General features: G+C 41.5%; 1 long non-coding RNA gene across 1 annotated transcript in view; it reads right to left on the bottom strand.

Annotated features, from left to right (window-relative positions):
• Positions 1 to 26,218, bottom strand: part of LOC138739086 (uncharacterized) — an 87,447-nt gene that overhangs the window by 11,086 nt on the left and 50,143 nt on the right. The window contains exons 3-4 of the long non-coding RNA XR_011341990.1: positions 17,395 to 17,666; positions 10,355 to 10,469 (exon numbers count right to left, since the gene is read on the bottom strand). This is a non-coding gene — a long non-coding RNA (uncharacterized lncRNA). The remainder of the gene's footprint in view (positions 1 to 10,354; positions 10,470 to 17,394; positions 17,667 to 26,218) is intronic.

The raw sequence follows: 26,218 nt of genomic DNA on the forward strand, positions 1-26,218 counted from the left end.
ATATTAAGGGTGACATAAAATGCATGTTGTTTGTTAGAGGAAACTTTCCAGAGTCTTCTTTTCCCAGCTAACTAAATTCTAATCAATGTGGATAAAGCAGTGAGTTACCAAGAAAATGACATGCAAATGTTAAAGGAGGTCCTCGGGTCTGGCGGAGCACAGGAAATGGTTTCAAGGAGAAAGCAAGTGAAAACAGCTGGGAATATTCTGTAGTGGTTCAGTGCTCCTGAACACATTAAATGTTTTCACTGCTCCTTTTAGGCAACTACCATATGCTGATTTGAACTGATGTGGTAATCTGCCAAGGAACTTCATTCAAATTGTTCTCGTAATGCAATGTCCGTCAGAATGGTGCCAGCCAGATACATTTTGCAGCTTGAAGATTCTCATTAGAATGAAAATAACAAAATGTTGAAGAGCACAGATTTAAAGTAATTGGTCAATGGGAGAGGAAGTGGAGAATTGATTGTGGGTGAGTTACTAATGACTTGAAAAGCACTGGATAAATGGTGTTGGCTTGTAAGACAGCACATTTTATTGCAGCTTTTAAATAAAAATTTGAAATGAAACGAAAGGGAAAAGTTTCCACGATTGTGAGTAAAGGCCATGGACGGGCTATCTGATTATTTCAAAGGGCAGGCACATGCACTGGTCTGAATGGCCACAATGGGATTCTATGGGATTCTACATGTAACCTTTCATAAGGTAATGAGGAACTTTCTTTTCATATTGACACAGAGCATGGGCCTCACTGATAAACCATTTATTGATCATCATTATTGGTACTTGAGCTAAGAGCCATTCATTTCAAAGTGCAGGTTGCAGTGGAACTGAAATCACATACAGCAAGGCAAACGCTTTCCTGAAAAATCACTAGCGTATCAAGTTTGCAACAATGTAATCATTTCATGCACTCCAATACAATTTGGTTCCAGATTTCACTTTCAATCAATTGAATTTAAATGCACAACTTCTATCATGAGATTTGAACTCTTGTCTTTGAACTATTATTTAAGACCATTTGGTTTCAAGACCATGGCTGTAACATTATCACATCTTCAGTCAAAACTGTACTTCTATTTCAATAAATATATTCTGTTTGCTGGGATCCATCTGCCTGGTATGAGCATCTAAGTGGAGATGATACCTACCCCATTCCATAACTTTTACTCTTGGTATCCAACAACTCAAAACTGCCAAGTTGCATCAGGCAAGTCGTTTTAGTCTTGTCAAAGTTATAACACCACACATTAGCAGAATTATTTTCATGTATTCTTGTGAACTGGGCTATATAGTTTGGTGATTGGGATCCTCCTGACCATTAGAGGGCAACGGAGATTAATGTTCTTCCTTGGGTTAGATGCAAAATAGATGCCCTACAAGCTCGTGAATTGTTAATAAAATATAATTAATACAAAATAACTCAAATTTCTTTATTATAATAAAGGAAACATCAGATGGTACCATAAATATGTATCAGAAGGAGACATGGAAAGTGTGAAGCCTCCTGACACTGAATTGCACTGGGAATGTTGACCATGAGTGGTGGTTGTTCAAACAATGATTCATGCAGTATCTACAAGCCATTGTACTCTATAGCAAACCAGATGTACAGAGATTGCACCGCTACTTATTATGGCATGACCTCAAGCACTAGAGGTTTTCAACACATTTGTTTTTGACGAGACAGATGACCAGGGTAGTTTGACAAGGCTATCAAGATATTTGATGAACACTGCTCACCAAAGAAAAATGAAATGTTCAAGAGGTAGGTGTTCCACTTGTTCATGCAGCTGCAGGGAGAGAGCTTTGATACTTTTTTAATGGACTTGAAATTGAAAGCAAGAACATGCAATTTTGGATTGCTGTAAATTTCAATGATCCGCGATCAAATTGTGTTTAGAATTATTGACAAGAAAGTGAGAGAGAGGTTGCTATGAGAAATGGAGTTTACCTTAGCTGGAGTTGTAAATGATGTGACACTCAACATGCATCAAAACAATATCCAGCCCATGGAAAAGTCTTTAAAAAGCGCAAAGGGCAGAATCACTAGGGAAAGCAATGTTTTTCCAAAGGGAAACAAAACCGAAGTAAAAGTCTGCACACTGTAGAAGAAACTGCACTCAGTGATATATATTTTTCATGGGCATGTTGCGCAGGAAGGTTTCAAACCAACAGGCACTAAACAGCCAATCGTGAACAGAATTGGGCAGAACAAGTGGACAGTGCCATGGCATGCAAATGGAGCAGATATTCCTTTCAAACTGGACACAGGGGCAAAGGCCAAATTTGATCTGGGTGCCTGACATCAGGGCAACGAAGATAAAGACACACATCCATCCAAATTCTGTTCATCTCAAGGCCTACAATTGACACAAAAGATACATGTAGACTCAAGGTGAAAGTTAAAGGGAAAGAGCATCAGTTTATGTTTGCAGTAGTCCCAGATGGACATGACTCACTTGGTGACAAAGCATGTAAAAACTTAAGTCTAGTCAAGAGGGTGTACCACATTAACAACACCAATGCACAGAACAGCATAGAGGAAATACTGGATCAATTTCCAGACATCTTCAAGGGGTTTGGAGTTCTACCATTCACCTATAAGATACAGCTAACAGGGAATGCACAGCCAGTAGTGCATGCTCCAATTCCGATTCTAGTGCCACTAAAAGAAAAGCTCAAGGAGGAACTCAATCGAATGACATCACAAGGGGTCATAAATAAAGTGGAAGAGCCCACAGAATGGGTGAATTCAATGGTGTGTGTCATAAAGAAGAACGGTGACAAATGCATATGAAAACTTGAATGCCAATATGAAGAGAGAAGATTATCAGATTCCAACCAGGGATGAAATTACAAGCGAGATGGCCAGTGCAAAGTTTTTCACTAAATTGGATGAATCCCAGGGTTTCTGGCAAATAACACTTCATGATGATAGCACAGAATACTGTACTTTTAATACACCATTTGGCTGATACTCATGTTTAAGGATGCCTTTTCAAATTTCCTCAGCTCCTGAATTGTTCCATAGGACAACAGAGCACATCATAGAAGGTATAAATGGGGTATATGTGTACATAGGTGACATGATCCTACGGGAATCCACACTGGAGCAACACAACGCCAGGCTCATCCAAGTGCTATACTGCATCCAAAAGTATGGAGAAAAGCTAAAGAGAGGAAAATGTCAGTTTGGTGTGAGGGAAATCACCTTTCTGGGAGAAAAACTGTCAGAGGCAGGTGTGGAGCCAGAAAAGAGCAAGGTGAAAGCAATTCTAGAGATGCCCCAGACGCACTGTCAAAAAAGCTGTATTGAGAGTGCTGGGAATGATCAATTTCAAAGGTAAATTCATACCTGTCTTCCAAAACAACGTACCTAAGAAAGTTGTTCAGAACAAATGTGAATTCAAGTGGACAGACCACCATGAGGAAGAGTGGGGATGACTGAAGACCATTCTAACTACAGAACCGGTGCTTTTGACTTTCTTAGACGCATCCAGAAGGACAACGATATTTACAGATGCTTCAAAAGATGGGATAGGTGCTGTAGTACTTTAGACTGTGGGAGAAGGTGGGAGGTCAGTTGTGTACGCAAGTGGGAAGCACTGAACAGGGGACATTCCAAGCCAATGCTGCGAAGTTGTGGAGAATCCGCCTGCAGAAGAATGGAGCTTCAGCCATGGCCTAGAGCAGGAGGTCAAGTCACTTGTGCTGATTTGGCCTGGCGGCTTTTCAGACGCTTTGGGTCAACATCAGGAGTGTCCATTGCCAGAGGTCAGGAGGAGATAGTGGAATCCAGTTGTGATGAGAGCTGTAGAGTTGGGCCAGGTGCAGAGGCCTAGAGATGTGTTGCTTTGGGTCTCGAGTGAGTTTGGAGGTCCAGAAGATGCAATGTCCTGGGCCTCATGGCAGGTGGTGCGTGAGCTATTGGGAGCTCCATGAACAATGACTGTGATGTTGTTTGTTTCCCTAATGCTGGTGGACCTTTAACAACTTGTCCTCGAGAGGACTGCATGAGTAGGATTGAGGAAAGTTCTTCACTTGAACTGGTGGACACTTTTAACGTCTAGTTTGCAACCAGTCTTTACTTGTGCCATCGTCTAATCTCTGATTAATTAAATGTATGTAGTACTGTTTTAGTGAAGCAATTTTTGTAAAATCACTGTGGTCTCGAGTATGTTGTGTGGCACTTGGTGTTAAAGCAACAATAATGGCTAAATTACTGACTAATCAAGGTCGATGACCAGATCTGAATGTTGATATGCCAAGATAGAGAAAGAGTGCCTAGGTCTGGTCCATGGACTTGAGAAATTCCACAGCTATGTTTATGGTCTACTAACATTTGTGGCAGAGACAGACCACAAGCCATTAATAGCCATAATCAAGAAAAATCTCAGTGAGATGTCTCACGAATCCAAAGACTGATGATGAAGCTACAACATTATGAATTTGAATTGGGAAACTTATTGTTCTGGCTGATGCATTGTCCAGGGCAACGACATGGAATGAAGCATACAATGAGAGTTCCACAGACAGATGTGAATCGCCACTTGAACTTGATCACTGAATCTCTTCCTGTATCTGACTTGAAATCCAAGCAGATCACAGATGAAACAGAAAAGGACACAGTTCTACAGAAGGTCATCAAGAATCTGAATGAAGGGTGGCCCAGTAGTGAATGTCAGCCATATTACAACATCAGAGTTGAGCTGAGTGTTGTCAATGGGCTTCTACTCAGACTGAGCAGGATTATTGTTCCTCAATCACTGTTACAAAGATGCTGAAAAGGCTGCATGAGGGATACCTTGCGATGGAAAAATGCAAGAGGATGGCCAGAACTGCTGTTTATTCGCCAGGGATAAATGTTGAAATTGACAGGATGGTCTCGAGCTGTGAGACATGTCTGAAACATCACACAAAGCAGCCAAAGGAACTCATGACCATAACTAACTTACCAGAAGAGCCACGGCAGAAAGTTGGGATGATCTGTTCCACATAGATGGAAAGGATTACCTGATAGTTATTGACTATTTATCAAACTATCCGGAGATGCTGATGTTTCCCAACATGTCTGCTGCCTACATGATCAAATACATGGAGTCGATTTTTGCAAGACATGGAATTCCTCAAATCGTCTACAGTGACAATGGACCATGCTGCAGTTGCAGAGAATTCCAGAACTTTGCAGAAGAGTATGATGTGACTTCAAGTCCTCTGCACCCCTAGTCAAGTGGTGAAGCAGAGAAAGGAGTTCACATAGTTAAACAGCTGCTCAACAAAGCACAAGACAGTGGCTCAGATCCTTATCTAGCTCTGTTGAGTTAACGAGCTTCACCACTCGAACATGACATGAAACCTACTGAGCTTCTGATGGGACATAGACTATCACCACACTTCCCTACTCTGCGGGTCCAAACAAGAACAGAGATGTCAAACAGAAACCAGAGCATTTGCAAAGAAGACAAAAACAAACAAACTATGACAAGTCAGCAAGAAGTTTAGGGCCACTGGCGCCACTTGACACGGTGAAACTCAGAGATTCCAACACCTGGGACAAGAAGGCCACTGTTCTGGTGGAAGTAAATCCAAGATCCTACACTGTCAAAAGAGAGAATGGTCAAATACAAAGGAGCAATCAAAGGAACCCTCTGAAAACACAAGTGACGCTGCAAGAACTGACACATGCAGCCTGTACAGTAACAGAGGAAACACCACCAGTCCTAGTGGACTGCAGAGCTCGAGTTGAGAAGCATCATGCATGTTATTCAAGAACCCGACAGACTGAATCTCTAAAAGAAAAAGAACTGCGCACTTAAAAAGTCTGTGCTGCTGATGTTTGTGTTTACATTTATGCTGCAATTTAAATTGAAATTAATACTGTATTACTGTATAATGTTACTAGATTGAACATCGTAAGGGAAGGGGATATGGTGATTGGGAGTTGATGATCCTCCTGACCACTTTTGGGCATCAGAGATTAATGTTCCACCTTGGGTTAGATACAAAATGGATGCCCCACAAGGTCATGATTTGTTAATAAAATATAATTAAGACAAAAGAACCAAGACTGTTTTGATTTACCTGAGGATCAGATGGAAATCCGTCTTGATCCAGCCTCCAAGTAGTTGATCAGTTTACAGTATAACCCCAGGAATCTGGCATCCATGGGGATTGGTAGATGCCGGATTAGTGAATTTTTCCAGTTGTTTGAGTTTGCTTGGATTAACGAACTAACAGCAAGATGTGCCAATTTTAAACTTTTATATATTTTACCTATTTATTTTCATCAATTTTTGCCAGTTGCTTGAATTGCAAATAACAACGGTTTTAATGTATTTCATTTTTGACCCAACTTGTTATCATCTTGAGGATGTCCTTCTTATACCTGACTCTGGACAACCAGGCTGTGTTATCTGCACTGGTGGCTTGAACCTACTCTCCAGGTCCAACTGATGTGTCGTACATGCGCTGCATCCACGTGGTTGTCCTGACCTTTCACCTTCCTGAAAATCTGCTTGCTCTTTGATGAGCATCTTTCTAAATTTAGAGCACAGATTTTTTTTTTTTGCTAGTTTACTCGCATTTGTCTCTCAGGAGGGTTGTTTGACTGCTTCATCCTGTGGTTTTCTGGTCTCCAAACAATGAGTCCTATGAAATAGAATTTTCAATGTTTGTGTTTTTTCTTAAATCACTTTCTGCCTCATTGATGGTAGGTTATTCCAGAAGTGTTTTGCCTCCTTCTTCCAGCTTTAATTCAGCCACGCATTACGTCTAGCCTGCACAATCCATTTTCCTCAGGTCTTGTACTGCATTATGTCTAAATTCTTAGTATGAGTTCCAGTTGTTCATCTATATAAGGTAGCAGACATTGTTTAACAATTTTTCTTTGTCTTTGTGGTGGATATTAATAAATATTCATTCTTCAGCAAAGGTTGTTGTAGGGATATAGGAGATCCAGCCTTGGAAACCAATGGCTCAGGCAGCATTACAGGGGAAGAAACAGAATAAAAGATTCAAGCTGATGATATAGAGCAGAAGACAGGTAAGAGTGGCAAACTTCCTTCCTTATAAAATACATACTTAATATATTAAATAAATGTCATATAACATTAAAAATATGAAAATATAAATACATTAAATGAATGTTTGGCGGATTCTTATAAATTTTACTAATTTCAAATGTTATACCATTTTTAAACTAAATTCAAATATGCATCATGAGATTTGAACACATGACTAGTCCAAGACACCAATACTAGAAACTGCAATCTATCTAATTACAATTTTTGCCAAATACCAATCAGTACCAATGTTTAAAATCGGCTTTCCCCAACAAAAATTGAAATTGGTTAAAACCCATTTGAATGGCATTTGTGTGGATTACACTCAGAAACAAACACAAAAATGGAACATGTCTAACTTGCAATTGGATCGTGGACATTACCCCTCCGTTAATCTTCGTCCGCGAAGCCAAGCCAAAGGAAAGAAGAGGTTAATGTATTTCCGAGCATTTTGTTGCGCAAAAAGGGTGTAGATAGCCTTTATAAGTGAAGTTTCCATGGTAGCCAGACAACAGCAACACACCATGTGACTGATGTGGATTAAAGGATGTCCACAGTGGAATGGGAGATGAATCAAAGTTCAAGATTCGATTTTTTGTCATTGTAATAAGAGTGTCATATTACATGACATTGCTTTTGCCTGCTGTAACACAGACAGATTCGCCATCGGCAAAAATTGCCTGAAGTGCCACTTACAGTCAGAGTAAGGGAAGCAAAAGAGAGTGGTCCCCCCCCCCCCCACCCACCCCCCAGAGTCACTGAGTGTCAGTAGATTTGCCTCCTGTGCTTCTGCAGCCACACAGAGTCCACCCCAAACCACTGGCAAGCCGAGCTCAAGATATGAACCTCCAACATGGTCAGGTACCCTTCGGAGCCTTAGGCACCCCTTGCATCCCAGTGCCAATATCTGGTTCCCCTTCAGCTAATTTCAAGCCAGCTGTGGGTTCCTCGAATCACCAGCAGCCTGTCACATGTTTTGGCCTTTCAGCCACAGAGCCACCTCACTGGTCCGCCGCCTTGGTCACGCTCCCCGTGATTCATCTCTCTGCTTCTCCTTCTCAGATGGGGGTTGGCCTCCCCATTTTCTGGTGCCCCGCACTAGTCTTCTGCTCCCCTGGAGTCTGCAACCCCTTGTGCTTGCTGCCGATCAGAGGCGCCACCATCTTGGGCACAGACTCCACAGTTATGGGATTTTAAATAAAACTAACGTTGGCTCCTTTAACGGGCCTTTCAAAGCCCGTGCAGAGCTGACACCAGTCGATTGGGCAGTTGGACCCCGCGGGAGTGCTGTATTTCCGCTCCTCGCTCACCACATGTCCACACCAGTGGCAGCACCGTCATTTTTCTACATTCGCTCAAAGGTTTTGCTCAATAAAATGTTTGCTGGTACTTCCTTGTGTGTTAACGGAGATAAGAGATGCAAAAGGCTCACTGTAAGAAAACCCTAGCATGAGATAACTAATTGTCTCTTCCAGGAATGTGAATACCAATACAATGATGCACTGTATGTACGCAACAGAAATGTCAATTATGTGGAGAGAAACCATGCTATTGTTCATTATAATGAGCTTTAATGTTGCAGTCTGTATGTTATTATGGGTTTATATAGTACTCTGGGATGGATTTCCACATTAAAGCTAGAAAAAGGAAACGCATCAAATTATATACAAGTGGTATTTCTGCATCACAGCTCCAAGTACAGTACTTGGGTTTGATCCTGCTGTCTGTATGGAGAATACATTTTCTCCCCTTGCCTTCCTCAAGGTGCAGTGGTGTGTCTCCCATTCCAAAAACATGCAGGGTTGTCTAGGTGGCCAATGCAAATTGCCCTTTAACATGTGTAGTGAAGAATTTGTCTTTTGAGTTGCAAACTACGGAAGGGAATGCTGGAAGGGTTTTAAAGGTGAATTGTAACATTTTTACTGAATCTTGGAATTTGCTTAATGTTTATGCACCTAACGTGGACGATGAGTGTTTTATTTCGGATGCTTTTTTGTTATTAAATCAAGCTAATGAAAATATTTTAGTTGGGGGAGATTTTAATTGTGTCTTGGATCCTTTGTTGGATAGATCCCCAAAAAGTATAAAGAAATCAAAGATGGTGATACAAATTGGGGCCTTGATAAAGGATTTAAATTTGGTGGATATTTGGAGAAGGGTTAATCCTATAGAGAAGGATTTTCCTTTTTACCATTAGATCCCTCTATTTTTTTAATGGGTGATATGATTCCTTTAAGGGGATTAGGGTTGGATAAATTTCAAATTGAATTTATATATTTAGCATTGTCTGTAGCTTGAAAATGTGTAGCAAGTACATGGAAAGATAATATAGTGATTAATATAATGCGATGGCATAATGAACTGAAAGCCTGTATTGTTATGGAAAAAATTACATATAATCTACATGACAATTATTCTTTTTTGTTAATAAGTGGTTACAATATTTTTAATACATGGATTTAGATATATTTTGATTTATTATATGCTTTTACTTTCTGTTTGTATATTCTTAGCTCTCCTTAAGAGAGTTGGCTGATGGGGTGGAAAGGAGGGGTGGGGACATGATTTTCTTTTAAATTTTTATTTATTTATTTTATATATATATATATAATTTTCTTTATGGAATGTATTTTGTATTACTATTAATGATTCTTCAAATAAATAAAGTTTTTTAAAAAACATGTGTAGTGATAGAGTGCTACCACTAGGAGGAGCCGAAGATGATCTGTGGAATTGCGGCATCTTGGGTAGATTCAATATGGATGCCTCCATGTGGTCTTGTCTGAGTGAGTTCTGCTTTAGTTAAGTAGTTGTTTAAAAATAACCCAGGTTTATTTATTGCGATTTTAAAAAATCATATGGTACCAGGAGTGGAAAAAACAGTATCAGGACTGTGCTGTGTGCACAGGAGTGGAAGAAAGAGTACCAGGAGTGAAAAACAAACCCCACAGTCTGAAGATATTAGTTGATAGCAGTAGAGAAATGGAGAATGTAAAGATTCCTGACACTGTAAATTGGTCTGGAAGTGTCAACCATGAGAGGAGGCTGTTTAAACTAAGATTTATGCTGTTCACCAAAGAAAAATGAAACCTTCGAGATACATGTTTCACCCAGACATGCAGCTGCAGGGAGAGAGCTTTGATACTTTTTTTTTAAAAATAACAGACAAAAGTAAAAACAAGAACATGCAATTTCAGTCTGCTGCAAGATTTAATGATCCATGATCAATTTGTGTTCAGAATTAATTATAAGAAAATGAGAGAGAGGTTGCTGTGAGAAATTGAACTTACCTTAGCTGAAGCTGTGAAGATATGCCATGCCAGTGAATTAGCTCTGCAGCAGCAAAAAAGTTCGGTGAGAGTGCACAAGCCAGTGAAAACATAGCCATCATCGTAGCCACAGTGTCTGGACACAAACACAAACAAAATATGAGATAAAGGAAATAACAAAAAGGAGCGACATTCATTTGTAAATGATGTGGCACTCAACAGGCACCAAAACAATGCCCAGCCTATGGAAAAGTCTGTAACAGAGATGCAAAGAGCAGAATTACTATGCAAAGCAATGTTTTTCCAAAGGGGAACTAAGCAGAAATGAAACTATGCACATTATGGAAGAAACTGCCATTAGTGATACACTTTTTGTTGGCATGTTAGTGGCAGACAGATAATAAACCAACAGACACTGAACAGCCAAGCGTGAACAGAGTTGAGCACAACAAATGGACAGTGCCATTGCATACATATAAAACAAATATTTCCTTCAAGCTGGTCACAGGGGCAAAGGTCAATTTGATCTGTGAGTGCAACATCTGGGCAAGGAAGATAAAGCCATATATCCTTGAAAATCCTGTACAGCTCAAAGCCTACAATGGACAGAGCATCAACATGAAAGGTACATGTAAACTCAAAGTTAAAGATAAAGAGCACCACCTCATGTCTGTGTTGTCCCAGATGGGCATAAATCACCACTTGCTGGCAAAGCATGTGAAAACTTAAGCCTAGTCAAGAGGATGTACCACATTAACAGCGCCAATGCACAGAACAGCATAAGGGATATACTCGATCAATTTCTAGACATCTTCAAGGGGTTCGGAATTCTACCATTCATTTATAACACACAGCCAGTAGTGCATGGACTGAGGCGAGTTCCAGCCCCACTAAAAGAAAAGCTCAAGCAGGAACTTTACAGAATTATGTCACTTGGGATCAAAAAGAAAGTGGAGGAGCCCACAGAATGGATGAATTCAATGGAGTGTGTGAAAAAGAAGAACGGTGACAAATGCGTGTGCATGGACCCAAACAACTTGAATACCAATATAAAGAGGGAACATTATCAAATTCCAACCAGGGATGAAAGTACAAGTGAGATAGCCGGTGCAAAGTTTTTCACTAAATTGGATGCATCTCACGGATTCTGGAAAATAAAAACTGCATGAAGATAGCACAAAATACTGTACATTTAATACACCGTTTGGCCGATATTCCTGTCTGAGGATGCCTTTTGGAATTTCCTCAGCTCCAGGAGTGCTCCACAGGACAATAGAGCACATCATAGAAGGCATAAATGGGGTACGTGTGTACATGGATGACATGATTCTATGGGGATCCACACAAGGACAACACAATAACAGGCTCATCAAAGTGCTACAAAGCATCCATAATTATGGATTAAAGTTAAACAGAGAAAAATGTCAGTTTGGTGTGAAGTAAATCACCTTTTTTGGAGGCAGGTGTGGAGCCAGACAAGTGCAAGGTGAAAGCAATTTTAGAGAATCCCAGACCCACTGACAAAAAAGGTGTTCTGAGAGTACTGGGAATCATCAATTTCATTGGTAAATTCAAACCTATCTTCCAAAACAATGTACCTAAGGAAGTTGTTACAGGAGAAATGTGAATTCAAGTGGACAGCCAACCATGAGGAAGAGTGGGGATGACTGAAGACCATTCTAACTACAGAACCGGTGCTTTTGACTTTCTTAGACGCATCCAGAAGGACAACGATATTTACAGATGCTTCAAAAGATGGAGTAGGTGCTGTACTACTTCAGGCTGTGGGAGAAGATGAGAGGGCAGTAGCATCACATCAAGGACGATGACCACATCTGAATGTTGAAGTGCACAGATCGAGAAAGAGTGTCTAGGTCTGCTCTATGGACTCGAGAAATTCCACAATTATGTGTATGGTCTTCCAAGATTCATGGCAGAGCCAGACCACAAGCTATAATCAAGAAAAATCTCAGTGAAACATCACTGAGAATCCAAAGACTGATGATGAAGTTACAGCATTATAACTTTGAATTGGTGTACACACCAGGGAAACTTATTGTTTTAGCTGGTGCGTTATCCAGGGGAACGCCGCAGAGTGAAGCACACAATGAGAGTTCCACAGAGACAGATGTGAATCTCCACATGAATCTGATCACTGAATTTCTTCCTGTATCTGACATGATATCCAAGCAGATCGCAGCTGAAACAGAAAAGGACACAATTCTACAAAGTGTCAACTAAATTCTGAATGAAGGATTGCCTAGAGGTGAATGTCAGTCATACTACAGCATCAGAACTGAGCTGAGTGTTGTCAATGGGCTTCTACTCAGGTAGAGCAGAATTATCATTCCTCAATTACTGTGACAAGAGGTGCTGAAAAGGGTGCATGAGGGGCACCTTGGAATGGGAAAATGCAAGAGACACTACAGGAAAAGACAGATACAGAAGATCCTGCCTGCACAGCAATAGAGGTAACACCACTAGTGCTGAACCACCAAAGCTGACACAAACACCTGTGTTAAGAAGATCCACACGAGTTGTCAAAGCACCCGACAGTCTGAATCTCTAAAAAAAGAACTGCACACTTAAAAGGATTGTGCTGTTAATGTTCATGTTACATTTGTGTTGAACTTTAAATTGAAAAAAAAAAATACTGTATTAGTGTGTTATGTAGATTAAATATCTCAAGGAAAGGGGATGTAGTGATAGAGTACTACCACTAGGAGGTGTCAGAGATGAGTTTGTAGAATTGTGGCATCTTGGGTAGAATGAAAATGGATGCCTCCATGAGGTCTTGTCTGAGTGAATTCTGCTTTAGTTAATAAATATAGTTGTTTAAAAACCCAGGTTTTTTATTGTAATAAAAGAAACATCATAACATGAATGAATGGCAAAAGAATCAAAACAGCCAGTGTGAGAAAGAATGTATTTTAGTGCACAAGGAGAATGAGATAGAGGGCAAAATTAGATGGATGCCATTATTCTGCTGGGAGCTGCCATGAACTCAATATGTCAAATTGAATCTTTCTGAGGCGCAATAAGCAGATCACTAATGATTCAATTGTTTATTGTCATGTGTATAAAGTGAAAAACATCATTTTTGTGCTATCCAGGCAAGTCATCCCATATTTAAACAGGTAGTGTAATAATAAAACTACAAAAAATGCAGAATGCAGTGTTATAGTAAGTTAAAGAGAGCAAGGTATTGAGTTATAGATAAAGTGCAAGGTACAGAAAATAAATACAGTAAAAACAGTTGTAAGATCACCACCTTTTAAGGACCTGATGTGACAGAGTATTGACAGGTGGTTTGGGAAGATTTGTTAGAGCAGCTTGCACACACACATTTTAAAACAGAATATTTGCAGGACTTTTGCAGAATGCTTTTTGCAGGAGGCAACAAAGTATCGGCAACAGTTTGCCTTGGAGAGCATGTGATCTTTGCAGGCAGAGGAGAACTGTTTTGTTCTCAGAGAGGGAGGTTGCGAAACAGAAAGAGAGAGGACATAGAAATCAGTTTCTGAAGGACAAGCTGGCAAACTTTGGAAAACTGCCTGGTCAACGGAGAAGACTGGCAGTCTGAAAGGTGACCTGAAAGAAAAAGGATCATCTGGAGAACCCTGAAGGGGGCACATTTCGTCAACAAGACTGATTGGAAAAGAATCAGTTGCAGATGTCCTGGAAAAGGAATCTCTCTCTGAAAACCAGCAAGAACCCTCCTGAGTGATAACCATTTGCCTGTTAAGCACCAAAGACTGGTGAACTTTGTTAATGCTAACTCTGTGCACAGTACAAGAATTGCCTGCAACCAGTGAGATCTCCAAAGAATTTTTCTAATCTTAAATATACATTACACACCACTGTGCTTCGTATTAGTGGGGGGGGAGGGGGGGATTAAGTAGTTAGGTAGGTTAAGTAATAAGTTAAAGTTTAATTCTGTTTCCTTGTTCAATTATAATTAAAAACTACTTTTGTTTAAGTCATATCTATTGGTTTTTGGGGTCCTCTGGACTCTGTAACACTGACAACAGCAGGAAAGAAGCTGATCTTGAATCTGAAAATTCATGAATCTTCTGCCCAAAGGAAGAAAAATTCATGAATCTTCTGCCCAAAGGGAGAAAAAAATGTATGTAAAGTATGCTTCAATATGTTGACAGCTCTCTGTAGACAGCATGAAGTATAGACAGAGTGATAGTAGCCAGTTAATAATAATTATTGAAACAATCTGAATTGTTGCCATTATTAAGTGTGGTTTTCTATTGACAGTATTTGGAAATGTGTGTATTGCCGAGATAAAAAAACTGATGAAAATTTGTCATCTCCTATAAATAAGACACCTCAGTGTCTCTGAAACTAGGAAAAACAGATAAATAATGTATGTAAAGCAGCCAAAGAATTAGGCCTCTAAAAATCAGGTCACAGCCACATGAATTTCAGGACAACTCATTCAGTCTCGTAAAACTGTTGGCTTCAGAACTAACCTGATTAACATTAACTTGGTGTGGAATCATAAATACCAGCATGAAATGTTTAGGCTAAATGTTTCGGCCATTCAGCTGAGGGCGCAGTGCAAGCGGTGGGTTGCTGGCGACTTGAGGCGAGGAACCCGTGGACTGCTGGAGACAGGCTTGAACTGCCTGGAGAGATACCAGATATCGGAACCAGGATGCGAGGAGGTGCCGAGGGTGCTAAAGTGTTCCTGACCGTGTCGGAGGTTTGGATCTGGAGATCAGGTGGTTTAGATGGGATGTGGGGGCTGCAGAGTGCTGGAGGCAAATCTACAGACACTTGGTGATTCTGGGGGGACTCTCTTTTGCTTCTCTTTTTCTGACTATAAGAGGTGCTTAGGCAATCCCTGCCAGTGGTGAATCTGACTGCCTTGCAGCAGGCAAAAAAGTCATATGATACTGTCTCATTACTATGATAATAAATCACAGATTTGGAGAAAACTCTGCTCAGCATCTCCGCTCCATGCGCAACCACGGCGCATCATCTGCTGGAATTTCTGGCACTTAATACAGGGATCCCACTACCAGACACATTTTTCCCTCTCAGCATTCTGCAGGGACCCACTCCCTCCATGATTCCCTTGTACACTCATCCCTCCCATCCACCCACCGCATCTTCCCCTGTGCCCGCAGGAGGTGTAACACTTGTGCCCACATCCCTTCCCTCACCACAGTCCAGGGCCCCTAATAGGCCTTTCAAGTGAAGCAACACTTCACTTGTATATCCAGAGGACTTATTTACTGCATCTTGTGCACCCTTTGTGGCCTTCTCTACATTGGAGAGACCGGTCACAGATTGAGAGATCGCTTCACTCAGCATCTCTGCTTTGTTCACAACCACAGTGACCTTCCAGTGGCCAACCATTTCAATTCTGGGTCGTGCTTCCATGCTCACATATCTGTCCATGGACTTATGTACTGTCCCATTCTGACCACCCACAGATTGGAGGAACAACACCTTATTTTCCATCTGGGCACCCTCTAGCCACATGGCATGGTCATTGACTTTACTGTTTTCCATTAAACCTGTTCGCCTTTTCTTCCCTGCCCCCCTCTCCTGTCCTTCCAGTTCTTTCACCCTAAAAGCCCTACCATTTCCCCCCTCCCACTCATTACTGCTGCCCCCTCCCTCCTTCCTCCACCTATCATCTCATGCCTTGCCAACCCTCACCCCTATCATTTTGTTCAGATGTTTGCCGACATTTTCTCATACTTTGATGAAAGGCTCAAGCACAAAACATTGGTTCTGTATCTTTACTTTTGCTACATAAAGGACACAGTTTGATCTGCTGAGCTTCTCAGTATTTTATGTTTTTACCTCAACCACATTGTCTGCAGAAATTTATGATTTACTTTTGATAATAAATTGAATCTTGACCTTGTTTTTGGCCTCTACTTCCAATGTCAATTTGTCACAGGAGCGCACAAACAATTTGGGCTTGGAGGGCTTTTTGCAGTTCAGTCCAAATATATGGGCTGAAATTCTTTACGGTTCTCCAGAGTGTGAAGGGCACTGACTATGTGCGATGACATTAAATGTGGTTTTAAGTTTGCATAAAATCATCATTCTTGAGAAAGGATCCCAACCTGAAAAGTTGATTGCTATTTCTCTTCATGGATGCTGTCTAACCCACCGAGTTCCTCTAACTTCTCATTAGTTACTCAAGTTTCCAGCATCTACTCTTTCTTGTGTCTTGAGCAAGGGTTCAGCCTCCTTTGGGTTTGGTTAAAAGGTTCTATCTTACATGGGTTGTTGGCCATGTCTCAAAGTAGATGATTTTTCCATCTTCCATCATTACTGATCACTCACAGGGCACCTCTTGCTGTCAGTCATCAGCCACCTTTTGTAAAGCTGCCCTCCATTCCATGAGCATCATCATGTTTCACAAGACAGGACCTTCCAAACCATCCAATCCAAGTGACCCTCTCTCAAACAATTTGCTCTTTTACTCCATCTCCTCACCACTTCCATCAATTCTTACCTCATTTGTATTGGACCATGTGTGATCCTTTCTGAGTCCTTCCTACCATGCACTGCCCTCTCCTCGAGGCCTCTGCCACCATGGAATCCTCTTTTTGCAATTCCTTTCCCTGTGAAATCTTTTTCAATACTTGATCCAGCTCGGCAAGATCTTAATTACTCTATCGTTAGCCCCCATCCCACAATGTTTAATCCTTTCTCTTATCCCCACTGCCTACCTGATCATCTCCCAGCTCATTTCTTCCATGATATCCACAATGTTGGGATTTCATAAAGAATAAACCTGCCCTGAGGGATATAGTTTGCATGTCCCTGTTTAGGCTCATATAGGAGATTGTGATGTTGTTCATCCACCAGATGGGTTGTCAAATGGCATATTCAGTAACAAAAGTAAGTGACAACTAAAACACTGTGCATGGTTCCTTTCAAACTGCTGTGTAAAATGGGGTTAACCGGGCAATTTGCACAGTTAGCGCCCCAGTTTGAAAGGGTCCAACACGGTAAATCCCGACAAAACCCAACCGGAGCCCTGACCTACCTCAGAAGTAGTCAGGGAACCCAGTAAAACTTACCTAGGCTTCGTCCATGGCCGATTTGAAAATGAAAATGGCCGACACGCTTATTCCAGTGACATCAACGCTTGCATGCATGCTTCACTGGGTAGCAAGCATCTTAACATCGGCAGTACTTCTGGTGAGTGTATGAGGCATCATTCACTGTTTCATTGCGACGGCGGGATCCCCCTTAAGTCACCGGGTTGGCAATTTAATGTGTAGATTCCCCCTGCGATTTGAAAGGTGCTTCCAGCATCTTTGCCCCAGTAATTGCACTCGGGTCCCAGGTGCTGCAATAGAAAACACAAGAACCATTCAGCAGGTCAGCCAGCCGCTGTGGAGGAACAGTTAACACTTTACACCAAGAACTTTACAACAGAACCCTAAAAGACAGTTCTGATGAAAGCTCATCATCTTTAAACACCAATATATGTATTCGATTTCCGGTATCTCGCTACAGATAATGTCTGTTGAGCTGAGTATCTTCAGCATTTTCTTTCTTTAATTCAATTAAAACATTTTCTAACTGTATCCTGGCAAAGGATCCTTCAAGCTTTCTTGTTCAGAATGGGTGAAAATTCATTAGGTACTTTTGAACTGCAGCACCTGGGTAGTCCTCCTGGGACTCATGTGCGATTAGTGGGGCAAAGGTGCTTCCAGCACCTTTTAAGCCGAGGGGGGGGGGGGGAATCAACTCAGTAAATTGCTAAACCTGGCGATTTAAGGGGGAATCCCACCCCCGCAATGATGTGATAAGTGACTTGTCAGGCAAACTAGTCTCCCCATTTCTCCCCCCCCCCACCAGCTGTCAGTCTCCCCCGCACCAGCCATCAGTCTCCCCCCAACCCTTGGCAGCCGACCCCTCTCCTCTCTTCCCAGTGGCAGCCGACCCCTCTTCTCTCTCCCCCGCGGCAGCCGACCCTTCTGCCCTCTCCACAACATCGACCTCTCCCCCCCCCATAGCAGCGACCTTTCACCCCCCCACTTCTCCACCCCGGGCCCTGGCAGCGACCCCTTTCTCCCCCCCGATCACAGCAGACACTTTTCAGCCGGGGCTTCCTTGTGACTTTGGATGATGCTGACTGGGTCAAACCCTTTCAAGCTGCCTTGTGAGTGGGGCACTAACCGGGTAAATTTTACAAGGCAGTTTGAAAGCACCTAATGTTACTCAAATAAGAACAATGAATGTTTGATGTTATGTAACTGTATCTAAACATCTGTATATGAAATGCTCCATTGATTGTTAAGTGTTGATTGTACATCACAAAAAGATGAATGTTCACTTCTGAACAACCAGCATGTAGCTTGCCTTTAAAGAATGGTTGCAATTATCTTCTTCATTCTTATCTTAGCCAACAAAATTAATTGGAGCACTTCCATTTTAGCAGAATTTCAAGTAAAGAATATTTGTCGGGAGGGTAAATTGTGCTTCAAGAGAAAAGATTCGCCTTAGTGTAACAGTTAACTTCCTACTAAATAATTTTAGATAAAAACCACAATTTGTTTTGTGCTCAGATTGTACAAGTTGCCAAACACTGGAAAATTACCTTCAGACTGAAGTAATTGAACACGCAACTTCTAAAATATTTTTTCAAAGCCATCTTTCAGATTTACCAAACAGTTCAATGCACTAGATTAGAACATTGTTTAATATTCCTGGTCCTTATGAGGAGATCGGATTCTGAATATGATCCCGACCCAGTTTCTCAAGGCTAAAAGGTCACAAATGAAGGCATTTCTTGGTTTGAAATTGTCTGTATGTTTACAACACAGATCTAATGAATTTGAAGTATAATTTGCTGCATTTAAAATATGATAGACAGCATAGTGAATTGTAGAGAGCACAGTTATACAAGAAAATGTGCAGATGTTGGAGGTCAATTGGACTACACAAACATGCTGGAGATACTCAGCAGGTCACTCAGCATCCATAGGATGTAAAGAGTAACCAATGTTATGGGCCTGAGCCTTTCATGTTTCTCCAGTATGTTTGTGTACATATTGTAGAGAGCACAGATCACTAATCAATTACCTATTCCCTCAGCCTGTGCTAATGTGACAGAGTATTTAGAGGTGTTTTGGGAAGGAATTGTTAGAGCAGCTTGCACCACAAACATTTTAAAACACAGAATTTTTGCAGGACTTTTGCAGAGTGCTTTTTGCAGAAAGCAACAAGGTATCAACATACTGTTTGCCTTGGAATATGTGATCTTTGCAAGCTGGGAAGAACGGTTTTGCTCTCAGAGAGGGAGGGTGTAAAAAACAGAGAGAGAGGAGACAGAAATCAGTTCCAGAAGGACAAAGCTAGCAAACGTTTGGAAGACTGTCTGGTCAAAGGAGAAGGCTGTCTGTCTGAAAGGTGACCTGAAAGAAAAAGGATCATCTGGAGAACCATGAAGTGGGCAAGTTTCTTCAGCAAGGCTGATTGAAAAAGAATCAGTTGCAGATGTCCTGGAAAAGGAATCTCTCTCTCTGAAGACCAACAAGAACCCCACCCCCCCCCCACCCCTCCTGAGTGGTAACCATTTGCCTGTTGAGCTCCAAAGACTGGTGAACTTTGTTAATGCTAACTTCTGTGCACAGTACAAGAATTCCCTGCAACCAGTGAGATTGGTCTGTGATCCAAAGAACTTTTCTAATCTTAAATATACATTGCACACACCTGCGCTTAGTATTAGAGGGGGGGTTAAGTAGTTAGGTAGGTTAAGTAATAAGTTAAAGTTTAATTCTGTTTTCTTGTTCAAATATAATTAAAAACAACTTTTGTTTAAGTAACCCTGTGTTCTGGACTCCGTAACACTATTAATATAGATTCAAAGATTTGCTGAAGCTTGATTTGGTGATGCCTTAAGTGTAACCAATGTGCTAATGAACAATAGACTGGGTAAATCCAGGGGAACAGGGGCTGCCGGTCTCCCAGAAAGAATAAGCAAGCAGGTGATGGGTGAGCAAGTAGGGTTTCCCTGCTTAGCAGAAAAAAATTCCTTCGTAGAATTACATTGAATTGCACTGAATATACAGCACAAAAAAACAGGTAGTTGGGTCCAAGCCATCTATGCTGGCATTTATGCTTCCTTTAAATAACCATCCATCTGATCAAATAACATCATTTCCCGTCCCTCTTATTTATTTGGATCTCTCCTAAAATCACTTGAAACGGTGTTTCTCGACATGTGGTCTCTGGACTTGTTATTGGTGACTCCTGGGGATGTGGCAAAGAAAAGTATTCCTGAAACAATAAATATGTAATAAGGTTGTAAATTTGACCAAAAAAATAAAAGAAAAATCACAAAAGATGTTCCACCAAAACAATAATCCCTTTGATGATCTTGGAAGAGACTTGAATTTGCCATCGGTCTCAAGGAGATTCATGGGTTTCTTATAGGGGTCCACAGTCAAGAAGGGAAAGCACAAGGCATTCTGCGGGTGAAAGAAGATTGAGACCACTGAGCTAAACCATTTGCCCAGCCCTTCCCTCTGTAGCAAGCTCCTCATTGCTACCATTATCCAAGAAAGGGGCTTCTGGATTATCCAAGAAAGGGGCTTCTGGATTTTCCAATTACAATTTTATAATAGTCATCTCGCTTTGCTATTTCCTAAAATTGTTAACAGTCCCTGTGCCCATTTTAGAGCCTTGTTTAAAAGGTTAAAGATCCCCGCAATGTCACTTTCCATTTTGAAGTGTAAAGAGGCTCAGCACTCGGTGAAAAAAAAATCCCTGCAAAGACAACACTCTTCGTCCTGCTCCTTCTACCTCTGATTTTTATAATGAGGTGACCAAATTTGGATGCAGCTCTCCCTGTGGTGAAAGCGAGATTTGAGACACCCTAGATTAACTTATCTCCTTTTCAAATGTATCCCTCTCAAAAAAAAACACTAAGTGCTTTGTTTGTCCTAATATGGGCATATTATAGTACATTGTTACATTTAGTGATTAATGTATTTGTTCCACAAGATTTTTTTTTAAACACTCTACCATGTTTAGATTTCTAGGTTTGTGACTGCAATTGCTTTACCAGAATTTAATACTACACATTTTTCTGGTGCTATTTTTCCATTTGCTAATAACACACCCATTTATATTCATGTATTGTAATGCCACGCAATTCTTACAGTGTTTACAATGATCTCTAATTCATATTCTTGTCTAATTTAAATAGTGTAGATTTTCCTACAAATTCTAAATTGCTAAACCGTGGGGTTGCGTGGTTAGCGTAGCCGTTAGTGCAATGCTGTTACAGCACCAGCGACCCAGGTTCGAATCTGGCGCTTCTGTAAGGAGCTTGTATGCTCTTCCCATGTCTATGTGGGTTTCTTCTGGGTGCTCTGGCTTCCTCCCACCCTTTAAAATGCACGTGGATTGTAGGTCAATTGGGTGTAATTGGATGGCATGGGCAGGAAGGGCCTGCTACTGTGCTGTAGTTCTAAACTAAATGAAATCTGCTTGATTTCATTTCCTGAATCCACAAGTGAATACTTCCTTGTTGGATTTCAGGGGTTCTGGGCTTGGAAGCAGTCCTATTAATTTTGCAGGAACCCCATTTCTGATCTCTTCTGCCATCCCTTCTCGCCAATTAATTACAAGCCTATGCCATGATTATTATTCTATGCTATTTGTTAATTTCCCAAATTAGTTAATTTCTTTAATCCTCTACTTCATGCTGCTAAATAATCTGTAGATTAGTCTTATTCATATATTTGATGCTTTATTTCCCACAATATAGTTTATGGCTCTATTCTACAGACAGCTCATTTTTTAAAGATATCTTCATGAATAAACATGAAACTCCTCCAACAATTCATTTTCTCTCTCCCTGTTATGTCTAAATATGTCTTATTCAATTCTCAGTCGTGGTCTTTCAGTCGTAACATCTATCTTAATATCTCACAGCATATCTTTTTGTTTGCAGTGTCCTTTTGTCAAATATATAAAGGGATCTTGAAACAAACACTTGTTGGTATATTACGAGCAAAAGGATAGTAAGGGACAAATTGGTCATCTTGAAGATCAGAGTGGTCGGCTTTGTATGGAACCAGTAGAGATGGGGGAGATCTTAAATGTTTTTTTTCCCCAATCAGTATTCACTCAGGAAACAGGCACAGAGTCTTGGAATGTAAAGAAAACATGTAGTGAAGTCATGGAATTTATACAAATTAAAGAGGAGAAAGTGCTTGTTGTCTGAAAGCGAATCAGAGTGGATAAATCCCCTCCCCCCACCCCGGGCCTGACAACATATTACTTCAGGCCTTAGGGCAACTAGTGTAGAAATTACAGGGGCTTCATTTTTCACCCGAAATAGCAGAAATATTTAAAATGTCCTTAGCCACAGGTGTGAAGATTGGAGGGTCACTCACATTGTTTTGTCATTTCAAAAAAAGGAACCAAAAGTAACCCTGGAAATTATAGGGCATTGATCCGACGTCAGCAGTAGGTAAATTATTGGAAGGTATTCCAAGAGATCAAATATAAAATTATTTGAATGGCCAGGAACTGATTAGGGATAGTCAACATGGCTTTGAGAGGCTCTGATGGCTTAGTGATTGGAGTGCTGGTCTTGTAAATGAGATTACCAGGAAAGTTGATGAAGTGGATGTTGTCTACGTAGACTTTAGTAAGGCCTTTGACCACGTCCCACATGGGAGGTTAGTAAGGAAGGTTCAGATACTAGATATTCATGGTGAAGTAATGAACTGGATTCAACAATATCTGTATGGAAAGAAGCCAGAGTAGTGGTTGATGGCTGCTTCTCAGACTGGAGGCCTCTTGCTAGTGGTGTGCCTCAGGGATCAGTGCTGAAATCATTGTTGTTTGTCATCAATATTAATGATCTGGATGATAATGTGGTAAATTGAATTAGCAAGTTTGCAGAGGACACTAAGATTGGAGGCGTGAGAGGTCACTTGACGCAGGGAGAGTAGGAGGAAGTGATATCCTAGCGTTCCCAAGATTGTTAAGAATAAATAGGGTAAAAACCTCAACTGAAAGGCCAAAATAATTTAAAAAAGGATGTGGGAAGAAGCCTACAACAGACAATGACTAAAAAGAGTAAATCTACAAATTAGAATATGAGAGAATCTCCATCGAAGTGAGAGACCCGACCAGAGGTGCCTTGTGGCGGGCAAAATGGTGGGGCCGCCCCAAGGCCTGAGGAGGAAGCTGCATCTTCAACTGCACGTTCCTCCCAGCAGAGAGGACGAGACTTGGGTGAGGACAGTGCTGCCGCCGGCAAGTACTCCAAGAAAGTCCCTCAGAAGCCCCTGGCATTGGGGAGAAGCTGGGGACCTTCTTCCCACAATGAGAATTCCAGGTCATGCACCCTCGCAGTATACACAGGGCTTGCGATGAAGTCGGCATCTGTGGCGGTTGCGGGACAGTGATCCTGAAGAGCACGGGGAGCAGGCTGACCTGAACAGATAAGAGACTGCGGAGAACCGATGTTGACCCAGTATCGAGGGGAAGGTCAGTATTTACCTCGGCTCTAGTGGCTTGTCAGCAGCCAAGCTGCATGGTGCGGCTGGCGGCACGACAGCGAATGGCATTGGGTCAATCGTGGCAACCTGAGGTGGCGGCCTAAAAGCAAGCAGTGTCGGGTTTAACGCAATGCTGCAACCAGTATATCTAGCAATGGACGGGAGGTGGCAGCGAACACCGACAGTAGCAACGGTGGGTCCAGGAGCTCTGAGGACGATGGCAGTAGCGGAGAAAGACTTCGTCAGGCTGGGATACTTAAAAAAGGACACTGTTAAAACAAAGCAAGCAGAGGGGTCAGAGCCATCCCTGCGTGATGTAATGGACATGCTGGGCCAAATGGAAGACAGGCTATTCCAGGGTGTCATAAGGAGAGCCCAAGACATGCGAAGAAAGCTGGATAAGGTCCAGAGTAACCTATCTGTATTGATGGGCAGGGTGGCCGAAGTGGAGGAGATGGCAGGCAAAAATGAAGACACAATACATGGTTATGGGCAATAAATTAGAGATGCTGCTGAATGAGAAGGAGAACATTTGGAGGAAATTAGACAACCTTGAGAACCACAGCAGGCAAAACAATATTAAAGTAGTGGGGCTAAGGGAAGGGATCAAAGGGCAAAACCCAATGAGTTTTTTTCAGACCTGGATCCCCGAGGTGCTGGGCAAGGATATATTGGATGAGAAGATTGAAATAGAAAGAGCTCATGGGTCCCTTCTCCCAAGACTAGGACCCGGCAGAGTCCGCATTCTGACCTGATAAGATTGCTGCGCTATCAGGACAGGGAGAGAATATTAGGAGCAGAGGTAACAGGTGCAAAGAAGAGAGGGTCCCCCTTAGAGGTAAAGAGAAATAAAGTCTTCTTCTACTCGGATATTAGCGCAGCACTCTTGAAAACCAGAAAGGCATATGAACCAGCCAAGAGGCTGCTCAAACAAAAAGGGTGTAAATGTGTACTGAGGCATCCAACCACCCTGAAGGTGGTAATGCTGGAAGGAGAAAGGAAATTTATTGCAGATTCAGATAAGGCAAGGTATTTCGCCAAAGGTTTGCCCACACTGGGGAGTGCAAAGAGGAAGCTAAACCTAACTGAAAATTAACCTTTAAGAGTTCTTACTATATTGTGAATTTAACCCACAGAGATGAACTATGAACAGTAAAATAGTTTGGCATCTGAATTGGAAAAAAAAGGTCTGAAACGAGGTTATGACAAGAGGGCAAGGAATTATGTTTACAGTTTTTCTTGGGGAACTCGAGAGACCGAGAGAGGAGCAGATGGGGTGGTGTCAACCAAAGGAAGTTGCCAGTGGGGTGGGGTGAATGTAGCAAGAAGAAAAGTGTATGTTGGAGGGTAATAGGAGGTTAAGGAATGTATGGCTGTGAATGGCCCTTGCGTCTTCTTTTATTCTCTCTTGGTTAGTAATTTGAGATTTTGTTTCCGTCTTGATTCCCACCCTTGTCCCTTACCTAGTTATTTTAGTTTTAGTTTTTGTTCTTTAGAGTCCAGCATGGTGCATGCAGATGGCTGATGGTGAGAGGCTGGCTGAGGTGGGGCCTTCGAGCCACTGAGATACATAGTCAATTTGGTTATGACAACCTCTGGAGCAATGAATAAGAGTGTAAGGTTTACAAGCTTTAATTTTAATGGTCTGAATGGAACAATTAAGAGAAAAAAATCTTAGCACACATTAAGAAAATGGGAGTGGACCTAGCCTTCCTTCAGGAAACTAACTTAGCTGAGTTTGAATACCAAAAGTTAGGAACGGGTGAGTAGGCCAGGTATTGGCCTCCTCGATTGGTTTGAAAGTAAAGGGAATGGGTTACAATTTTGATCGGAAAGAATGTTTCAGTGAGAGTGCAGAGTGTGTCGATGGATAGATCCGGTAGATTCATAATGGAGCACTCTCAAATATATTCATAATCCTGGACCCGAATCAATTTGTATGCCCCCAAAAATTCATACAAGATACTTTCCTGAGATTGGAAGAAGCAAAAGAGAATGTTCTAATTAAGGGAGATTTCAATTTTTGTCTGGATCCTGTCTTGGCAAGTCAACAAAAAGAATAAGGAGAACAAAGACAGCACATACCACTACTGATGGAATGAAAGAGCTGAATTTGATAGATGTATGGAGACAGAAGCATCTGAGAGAGAGGAACTATTCCTTCTACTCAAGGCAACATGACTCCTACTCTAGAATAGATATTTTTCCTGGCTTCAGCCCATTTAGAGGGTAGAATCATGGAAGCTGAGTACAAGGCGAGGCTACTCTCGGATCATTCACCTTTGGTAGTCAAGATTGAAATGCCGGATAAGCAGGAAACAGTATATAGGTGGTGTCTTAATGTATTGCTGTTAAAGAAGCCAGTTTTGTA

The sequence above is a fragment of the Narcine bancroftii genome, chromosome 7 (genome assembly GCF_036971445.1).
Source record: "Narcine bancroftii isolate sNarBan1 chromosome 7, sNarBan1.hap1, whole genome shotgun sequence".
In the NCBI taxonomy this organism is placed as follows: domain Eukaryota; kingdom Metazoa; phylum Chordata; class Chondrichthyes; order Torpediniformes; family Narcinidae; genus Narcine; species Narcine bancroftii.